Below are 11,074 nucleotides of genomic sequence, written 5' to 3'. Positions count from 1 at the left end.
TTAAGGCTCTGTAAATAAATTTTCAGTGGACCTTATAAGAATGGTTGCTGTTCAGCAGCATGTGTGTAGTAGTAAAGGTGATGGATGGTGAGAATCATCCAAGCCTGAGGCTTGGCAGGGAGCAATTGACAATATAGTAAGAGGGACAAGAACTCAAGAGAAGTCCAACTGGTACCTGAACGTAAATCCCTTATAGCGAGATTTTTCACTGGTTAAAATACAGTGACAAAGTCATGGTGTTTTGCTGCTGATAAATTATATATATATAACTCATATATAGATTCTAAACACAGAATAAAGAAAAGAAATGACTTGGTCCTAGCTTGGGAACACAAGTGGTGCCTTGGATAGAATGCTAGGCCTGGAGTCAAGAAACCTGAGTTCCAATCAGGGCTTAGACACTTCCTAGCTGTGTGACCCTGGGCAAGTCATTTAACCCTGTGGGCCTCAGTTTCCTCATCTGTAAATCAGTTGGAGAAGGAAATGAGAAAACACTTCAGTATCTTTGCTAAGAAAACCCAAATGGGGTCAGGAAGAGTCAGACAAGAGACTGAACAACAACAAAAACCCTAGCATGGGGGCTCTTTATCTGGCTGATATTTTAGAGCTCTTTAGTTTGGATATAGAAGCTCATAGACTATAGATAAGACTAAAGGGCTCTCAGCCTACCCTCTTTAGAGAGAAGCTTTCTAGTTACTAATGTCTAGGGAGATGAGGAAAGAATTTCTGTAGGAGCAGGAACTGAATTTTTAAGGAAGCTAGGGATTATAAAAAGCAGAGTTGAAAAGGGAATGCATTTCAGTAATAGGGATCAGCTTTTGCAAAGGCATGGAGGTGGGAGATGGAATGAGATGATGGACTACTGTTCAGTTTGGATGAATGTAATCTTATAAGGAACACTATGAAATTAGACTGGTACTGATTGTAAAGAGTTTTAAATTTAAAACTGAGGAGAGTTTTTAAATTTTATTTTATCCTAGGAGGAGTAGGGAGACATTGAGAATCCTTGAGCAGAGGAAAGAATTGGGCACATCTGTGATTTAGGAAGATTATTTTGGCAACTGTATGGTGTAAGGTTATTTATTCATCTTAGTAAATGGGAAGATGGTGGTGTCTTAGAAAAGGGACTTTTGGAGAAGAAGCAGATTTAGGAAGGGGAGTTTAATTTGGGGCATATATAGATTTGAGCTGGTGGTGTTGGACAAGAACTGAGGGGAAAAATTTGGGGAATGTATTCTTCTCCCTCCTGTTCAAAAATCCTTCCATGACTTCAGAATAAAAAAAAAAGCATCAACCAAAAGTAGCAAGTTTATTTGTTGTGGACTGTCCCATCATGTAATATATATGTGATAATATGTATACATATATATTTGACAAAATATATATTTGGTAAAGAAAACAGGAGATGTGCATTTTCAAATACTCCTTAACAGTTTTGATGAGATGTTCCATGTTGTTGTGGTTACTCTTCCCATTTGGGCACCTTAATAAATCATAACTAACAGCTAAAGCCAATTCCTTCTGCACCTGCTCCTTATACACTTCTCTTAGATCTTTGCCTCCAACACTGGTATCAACAGTTTTAAATCTAATCCCATTAATGCAGATCTTGCTAGTGATGCCACAATGCTCAGGATACTGTTTGTGGTCACTTCTTTCAAGGCTCAGCTCAGATGCTACCTCCTCTTTGAAGCTTTTCCCTAATCCCTTCTCTATCTTCTGTCTGTCTCCCCCAGCCTCAGCTGAAGACAGACTCTTTCGCCTCAAATTTTCCTAAAGCATTTTGTTTGACTCCTTCCTTCAAGCTTTTCACGTTTTACCTGGCATTTCCTCCTAGAATTTTGAAGTCTGGATCTGTATCAGGCTTTGTTTCAGTTTTCATTGTTTGATTCCATATATGGGAGATGCTTAACAATTGATTGTTCAATTGATGAACAACTTGAAACAGTTAGTGTAGATCATTTATTCAAAAAATGTGAATGGGAAATGGACAGAAATGAATAGATATAAAAGGGGAAATTAGGGCAAAGAAAAGGGTTTTTACATGTAGAAAAGACTTTTTTTCCCCCAAACTCTTACCTTCTGTCTTAGATTTAATGCTAAGTATTGTTTCTAAGGCAGAAGAGTGGTAAGGGCTAAGCAATGGAGGTAAAGTGACTTGCCCAGGTTCACATATTTAAGGAGTGTCTGAAACCAGATTTGAACCCAAGACCTCTCATCTCCAGGTCTGGGTCTCTATCCAGAGTCCCCTAAAGTCACCAAAGGAAACATTTCCATCTTTTAAGGCAAAAGATTGAAAAGTTGGTAAAGTAATTTACTATCCTATTATATAATGATAAAATGAATCCAGGGACTAACCAAAAGGAAAATGAGGAGCTATTGGAAGTTATAAAAAAAAAATTCTAGAATCCCTTAAGCTCTATGCAGCCAGCTATGGCCCAGTAGATATGGAGCTCTGGCCTCAAAAACAGGTAGTTCTGGGTTCAAGTTCTTCTAAGGACATATACTAAGTCTTAGTGTTCTTGACAATTCTAAGGTAGAAGACATTCAGTGGTACGGGCATTCCCTCTTCTGAAAGTTCACTTCATAAATGAAATCATAATCTCAGTCCCTAACCCAAATAATTTCTAGAAATAATTCTAAATTGGAAAAGAAATATTCATTGTCTTTCTTAGAAAATGATATAGGAAATTATTCAGAATAGGGAAAAAGTAAGAAATAAGAAAGAATTAACCAAAAGAATAGTATTAAGAAAGTAGAGACACTAAAAAAAAATCATGATAATTTGGGATCTTTGTGGATTTCTAACAATATGACCTTATCTCTCTGTGCCTCAATTTCCATGTGAATATATTGGTTTTGTAATATCATTTTCTGCTAAACAAAATGGAGAGCAGGATGAGTGATACTCAGCACTTTATAATTTGGAACCAACCTGGATGCATGAGCCAGCAAGTCAGAAGCAGTTACTGCCAGGACTATAAAAGGGAGAAATTTGAACAAGAAGTTCTCTCAATCTTGAGAAGAGACTTAGGGAGTTTGGTTGGGATTTGGGTAGGCCAAGCCAATTCAACTTGGGTTTCCTGCATCCTGTTTCAATTGCTTCTACACCTTCACCTTCTATGTAAAGCTGTGCTTTCAATCAACTGAACATCAAGGAAGAAATAACATCAATACTCAATCACTCTGGTTCAGGCCCAAGGGCCTGGCCTGGCCAGGTGCCCACAGAGGACAGACCTCTGGAGCTGTCAGTCTCAAACTTGATTATCTTTAAGTGACAACCCTTAATCATCAGTAGTTTTAGTCAAGCTTTCCTGACACCTCTTTCCTTCAACACTGTTCTACTTCCCTAAGTTTGTTATTATTAAATTCTAAAGCATACTTAGGTAGATGTCATCATTGCCCAAAGGGAAAGGGATGGCTCAAACCAAGTTAAGTCACAGTCAGTATGGTTACCCACACAGCTTTGAAGCCAGGATAAACCATCAAAGGAGCTGTGCTATCTAACCCAGCAGCTTCTTATCTGATCACTTATTCCTGGGGCACTGCTGTGTTGGCACTATTTCTGTGGGGTCTTGGTGTTCGCTGCCACAACAAGGCATTCTCCCTCTCAGCAGTTCAGGCCTCACACCATCAGAGGACCTTGGGCCATCTCTTCTTCATCAGCCCTATCACATATAACAGCTCCTCATAACAGTTTAGATTTCTTATGTCCTGGAGAACTCTAACATCTTTTGATCCTTTGACAGACTAGAGGGAATAATTGAGAGAGTCACATCCTAATTATCCTGTAAGATGAATTTAGAGCTAGAAGAGATCACAGAGATCACTTAGTCCTTTCTCTATTTTATAGATGAAGGAACTGAGGTCTAGAGAAAAGAAAAGACTTGCTGAAGGTTACCCAGGAATCAGGCTTGTGATTTAGACCCTGACTCCTGCTCTTTCTACAAAATTATTTACTTAGCTATCATCTCCCTACCTATAATAAGTTCTATGAGGGAAAGAAAATTGTCTTATCCTCTTTTTATTACTATAGCATGTAGTATGACATATTGCTCATAATAAGGATTCAACAAGCATTTGTTGAATGAATGAAAGAAAATGAACAAATTCAGACCTTTTCAATAAATATTTGATCATTGGATTCAGAGTCCAAAGACCTTGGTTCCAGTCTTAGCTCTGACATGTCCCAGATCTGGGACTCTGGCAAATTGACTTTACTGTTCAACTTCCTTATGTATAAAGTGATGAAATCTAAGTTCCCTTCCAGCTGACATTCTGTGATTTGACTCTTCCCACAATATGACACTGCCTCAAAAGAAAAGGTTTTCTTTGACACATTGTGGTATCGTGTAGCTTCTTCAATGTTTGATGAGCAGCTTTGTGCTAGCACATCCATCAAATTGTGCAGTTAGGAAGTCACTATTATTTATTTTAGTTATTAAAACATTGCACACCAGAAAAACCATCTGTCATTAGAATATGGAAAATGTTTCATGTCAGAAGAAACATTTGGAAACATTTTCTTTGAGAAATTGCCCTTTGTGTTGTTTTGTGACAAATGCTGACTTCTCTTGGGCAAAGATTCCTTTTTTGTTTTTGTTGATCAGAGTGTCAATCAGAGCGTTTGGTAACTCAGCAAAAAAATTGAGAATTAACATCCTAAAACTATTGAGGAACTGTTCTATCTGCCTTCTACCCCCCAAAAAAGGCTTTTAATTTCCTGCTGTTAGCCTGCAAAATCTATTAATTATCCCATTTTTAAAAATGAAAACACCCCAGCTTCAAAATAGAAACGATGTTGAACTTATTTTCATATAAAGGAAAACCTATCACTGTGATTACCCTGAAGAACCATTATGGATGGATAGGCATACAATATGAATGACACTGGAATGCTTCCATGCAGTAGTAAGCGGCTATTTCCAGCCAAGAACGATCAGCATAAATAGACGGAATTTGAATCTATAGTTGAAGCTGTGCATTTACCAACAAGAGAAACTCAGCCATCTAGTTTTCAGAATCTGTGCTAACTGAGCACATTTTTCTATATTACATAATTTTATCATTTAAATATTGTCATTCAAATATGAAGACCAGCTGTGCATTTCAGGACACAGCTGTTGGACTGAGGTGCTGATAAGCCATCTGGTGCTTGGTTCTTGGTGGTTAAAATCCATCTAGGGATTTAACTCCATATCCAGCTGTGATAACATCAATTGAGGGGTGCATATTATTTTTCTGAAACAACTCCTTAGTGGGGCATTTCTCCGAAATAAATTTTAACCAGAGGAGACAGTGATTGGTTTAACATTTTCAATTACAGAATATGCCAAAACAAAAGAAAAATTCTCTGATCATTTTATTTCCCTTATAATAAATGAAGTGTTAAAAATATTAAAGCTTTTTCAGACTTCTTCAAACTTTAGGGGGCTATTTGCATGTGATTTTTCATCTCATCCTTCCTTGAAAAAAAAATACTCATAGGTTTAGTCCATAGAGCAGATGTAGTAATTAATGAGATTAATTAACAGAGGCATAGCATGTATGAATAATTAAGAGAAGGCAACAAAACATGTCTTTATAATTTCTGGAATTATCTATTTCCTTTTAAAACTCTAATTATCTTTTTAAGATGATAGAGGCTCATGATAATCATATGATCTAGCTTCATTCTTCCTGTTTTCATAATCTTGGAATCATAGGAGGCAAATGCACCTTGAAAAGTCATCCCTCTGTTTCCAGTCCACTTTCCATGTTGGTATAAGTCCATCTGACTTTCAAAAAAATTCAAATGAATAGATTTCTTCCATTACTGATTCCATTACTTAATAATCTTCACTGTCTGGACATCCTTCTTTATTAAGAATCCATCAAACATTGGTCAGGCACCTACTATTTGCAAGACAGTGTGATGAGCTTTGGCAGGAATATTCTGATAAATGTTTAACAATGAGATTTCTGGAAGAAAAAATATATTATGGAATTATAAATTTCATCTGTATTATTCAATCTGCATAGTTATTATCCATCAAGTCTAAAAATCAATAGAACAATCATTCAAGCCTGATTTGTAGTGTTTGCCAATTTCTCAGGTGTAAAAAATGAAAATTTTACAGTCAGTTCAGTTCACTCCAGCACATCCCTCATTTAGGTTATGCAAAGAAAAAAAGCAACTCAATCTTTGTCCTCAAGGAGTTTATAGTCCAATAGGCAGATGAGAAATATATACAAGCATCTATAACACATACAAATCAGAAACTTCTTAAGTATAATGAAGAGGTCTGAGGGATCTCTGAAATTCATAGAAATTATTACTGAAAGTGGCCCTCTAGTTCAACCCCCTCGTTTTGCAGATGAAAAGAGACTGAATAACTTGCCCAAAGTCACAGAGTACTAAAGACCAGATGCATAATTTGAACCCAGCTCTTCTGACTTTGGAACCACCAAAAATTTTTCCACTCTACCACACTCTTTCCATTCAAAAGGGTATGTGTGTGTGCCTGCACGCATGTGTGTGTCTGTGTTTGACCCAGGGAATGTTTTGTGAAAGAGCCACCTTTTATGAGATCTCTCAGTTGGATCTTGAAGTGTGGAAATGGGAAGGGACAGAGTGGAGAGACCATTCAAGGAGTTGGAGGTGGTGTATACAAAAGCAGTATGAGATTGAGGAAGAGGTGCTCCTATAGTTTTTTGGATCATAGAATGTATGAAGCAGGAGAGTACCAAATAGAGTTGAAAAAATAAGAAGCAGATTGTAGGGTTTTGAATGCAAGACTGGAGCTTGTCTTCTAAAAGCAATGGTGAACCATCAAAAGATTTTGACTAGGCTAATGATATGATCAGATCTCTACCTTAGAAATGTCTGATTCCTTTAGTGTAAGTACAAAGAACTAATTATAAAGGGTGAAAGAATGGAGGCAGTGAGACTAGTTAAAAGGCTGTTAGAATATTCCAAGTGATGAGCGATGAGGATATGAACTAGGGTGGTTGTTAGAATTGCCAAGTGGCTGACATTTAACCATTTTGGTTGATTTTTTTTTTATCCCAGGATCCAGAGCACTAAAAATGTGATGTACAATGACTGGTTTTTTTTTTTAAAGTTTTTTTTTTTTTTTGAGTTTGATTTTGGTAATGTTTACTAATAGCTGTCATTTGTAAGCACTTTAAAGTTTGAAAAACACTTTACATATATTATTTAATTTGATCTTTACAAAATCCCTAAAAAGGAAGGTATTATCATTATCCACATTTTATAGATGAAACTGGTAACCCTAGTGGTGGTGGAGAAAGCATAATTGCAGATAACATTAAGTTAAGTGAATGCTTTATTATTTTTAAAACTCTTACCTTCTGTTTTAGAATTGACAAATATTAAGCATCTGTTCCAAGGAAGAGCAGTAAGAAGTAGGCAATTGGTATTAAAAGTGGGATTAAAAGTGACTTGCCCAGGGTCACACGTTTGGGAATTATATGAGGTCAAATTTGAGTGCAGGACCTACCCCAGACCTGGTTCTCTATCTACTGAGCCTCCTCACTGCTCCTGGAGGAAGGAGAAGGAGAAGGAGAAAAGAGATATCAGCAACAGGGACCACTGCCTTGCACACCACTTTCTCTCTCCTCTTAACCACAAAATGCTTTCTAAAGTTGTAGATTGGTCAGTGTCACAATGGAATGGTTCCTTCTTTAGTATTCTTAAATTTAAGAAGCCAAGAAGATAGTCGTTCATTTAAATGGAAGAATACTATAGGCCAGGGGTCCGCAACCTTTTTGGCCATGAGAGCCATAAACACCACATTTTTAAAAATGTAATTTCATGAGAGCCGTGCAGTGCTCACAGTGCGCGCTCCTGTAACAGTGCCTGAAAAAAAATGGACTTTATGGCTCCTGCAGAAAGAGCCTAATTGGCTAGAGAGCCATACCTTGCAGACCCCTGCTATAGGTGAATGAAGTGAGGAGAATAGGCCTCATCTTTTGGAAGACTATATTATGTGTGCTCAGGCCAAATTCCATGGATTGTTAGAAATCCACAAAGATCCCAAATTCTCATGATTTTTTTTTTACTGTCTCTACTTTCTTATTACTATTCTTTTGGTTAATTCTTTATTATTTCTTATTTTTCCCTATTCTGAATAATTTCCTATATTGTTTTCTAAGAAAGACAATGAATATTTCTTTCCCAATTTAGAATTATTTCTAGAAAATATTTGGGTTAGGGACTGAGGTTATGATTTCATTTATGAAGTGAACTTTTAGAAGAGAGAATGCCTATATCATTGAATGTCTTCTACTCTTAGAATTGCCAAGAACACTAAGAGTTAGTATGTGTCCTTAGAAAAATTTGAACCCAGAACTACCTGTTTTTGAGGCCAGAGTTCCATATCTACTGGGCCATAGCTGGCTGCATAGAGCTTAAGGGATTGTAGAATTTTTTTTAATAACTTCCAATAGCTCCTCATTTTCCTTTTGGTTAGTCCCTGCATTTCATTTTATCATTATATAATAGGATACTTGTTCATTTATGTTACATATCTTTATCTACATATCAACAGGGGTACTTATTATAAAATACACATAATTTATATTAGGCATTTGCAAATTTAAATGATTATCAACTTAAAACACTTTAATTAATGTAAGTCACCTTTAAACAACAAAAAAAGCTATTTAGCAAGACTAATAGATACTGGAATAAAATTCATACAAATGATTTTCATTATTTGACATATAAATTTAATGGGTAAGTCTCAACCTCCAAGGGTTTCTCTTTTCTCATCTGTAAAATTAGAGGGTTGGACTAGATGACCTATAAGGTCCCTTCCAGCTTTAGATCTCTGATCCTATGATCTTTAGTCTATAGATGAGAGCATCTTGTCTAAGAGCTTAAAGTGATGGCAAACATCACATCATCCTTTAAATAAGAGCAGAAAAATTGAACAGAAAATTGAATAGTTTTTGTCACAGAAAGGAAAAATTCTTGGGAGATCTAGAGTCCAATGAACTTAAACATTGAATGCTCCAACTTTGTCTGACATATTGCTCTTTACTGATGAGAGGTAGGAGTCTTGAAGATTAACATCTTTTTAGTATTTAAAATGGACATAGATATCCATAGATATAGAGGGAAACTGTCCTGCAAAGAGGGTGACTTGGAAATCATGTGATGCTTGTGCTCCTGGCTTGAAATAATTTGAGACACAGCATAGAAATTTTCTATAAGGCTGTTTGCTCTCTACAGTGTGAAGAGGAATCCCATCTCCCCACTTGCCATGCTCTAGACATGAAACTTGATTTTCACTTCCAGAATGTTATGGGAAGCTTATCGTGGAGGGTGCTTGGCTGTGCCGTGCCAATAGCTGCTGCTGCCTCTAGCTTATATTCCAAAAACAACGTGGAGAAACCGGAAAGACTCCATTGAAGGAAAATGAAATGATATAACTGGAAGAATAAATAAAGGAAGGAAGGAAGGAAAGAAGAAAGAAAAATATTAAGTAGAATTATTAAGAAGTGAGATAGCAGGAAGTAGCAAGTGAAAATAATTGGAATTATTGAGATCGAATGGATGACTGGAGTCTAAAATATGTGAACACATAGACCCTGAAGTGGGGGTGCAGGTGTCTGGTTTCCGTCCTGGCCGGGCCACTCATTCCATATATCGCCTTAGCTGTGCTAGGAAGGTTGGGGTTTCAATGAATGCCTTCAGAAGGAACACATCCATTTTTAAGCTACCTATAGGATTTATTGGATGTTTTATAAAGGGCGTGTAAATACTTAGTGCACTACTTATGCTCAGAAGTGTACATGGAGCCATTTAGGAGGATAAAAGAAGACATATTCATTGCTTGGTCTATGTCATTGCTCCTTGATGAGTTCCCAACTTCTTTTGTCCTTTCCCCAGGGGAAATAGCAATTCCTATTTGGTTGGTGCTTCCTGAAGGTCATTTCTATCCAAGTAATTTATAATAACTAGCCCATGAGATAGGCCAGAGATTTTGGGGACCAGGTGATTTTGTATTAGGGTAGGAAAAGCGAGCTGATGCTTTTTGTGAATTTACTGGCCTCCTGTAAATAGATAAGGCCAATTGCAGGGGTGGCTTGAAGTCCTTTGAAGTCTTGGGCTGCACTCCTGGATATTTATCAATCATTCCATTTGTCTTTATCCCTATGTCTCCCCTCCCAGAGGGCTTATCTAATCAACCCATATCATTGCTCCCTTTAGCCAATTGTTATACACAGGCAGGGTTCTGCTGGCTACAGTTTAACAGCCAGCTCTCAGTAGGGGAAAAAAAAGTGTAAGTGATGCATTTTAAAGTTTAATCTACATTTATTAACATTTTCTTCATCATTTTTAAGCCTATCAATCAAATACAAAACGATAAACCAAGTCCTAATTATTCACACTAAAAACTGGCTCTCCCCAGCATATATTCCTAATATAGATGCAGCCAGTGAGTTTCTGTCAATGTACTTAGTTTCTTACATGAACTACTCACACATACAAAAAAGCATCAAACCAAGCTAAAAATATAAAACCATATTAATGTAAGACCTTTAGCTATTTCCATCTGCTTGTCCCTCATCTCCTATTCTGGAGTAAGGAGCTAATCTAAACATCTTTTTAAAATTTTTATATTAAATCAAGTGTCTTGAACCATTGCTAGATGATTTCTAAGATCTCTTCCAAAATTAGGTCTGATAATCTATGAACATTTAAATTCATGAATATTGCTGGAGCAAGACTATCAGGGTCAGAAGAGAATGAAATGAATTTGCATCTTGGGATAAAGACCTTTATATTTAGAATTTTAGGCTCTTATGGGATTTCAAAGTAAATTTCGCCAACCTTTTTATTATTGGTATTTTTAAACAGATAAGAACACTTAGATGCAGAGTTGGGAAATGATTTGCCAAGGAAATTCAGATAACTTGTTAGTTGTTGGTGTCCAAAATCCAGTTCTTATGCTTTTACCATGATACTGTGTTACAACAGGGATTGTGCTGGAATCTTCTCAAAATGACTCAAGAGAGCTGATTGTTAAATTTTCAGCATAAGTATTTACACTTCAGAGAATGG

The sequence above is a fragment of the Gracilinanus agilis genome, chromosome 6, assembly GCF_016433145.1.
Source record: "Gracilinanus agilis isolate LMUSP501 chromosome 6, AgileGrace, whole genome shotgun sequence".
NCBI lineage: Eukaryota > Metazoa > Chordata > Mammalia > Didelphimorphia > Didelphidae > Gracilinanus > Gracilinanus agilis.
Note: the sequence above shows the minus strand (reverse complement) of the source record.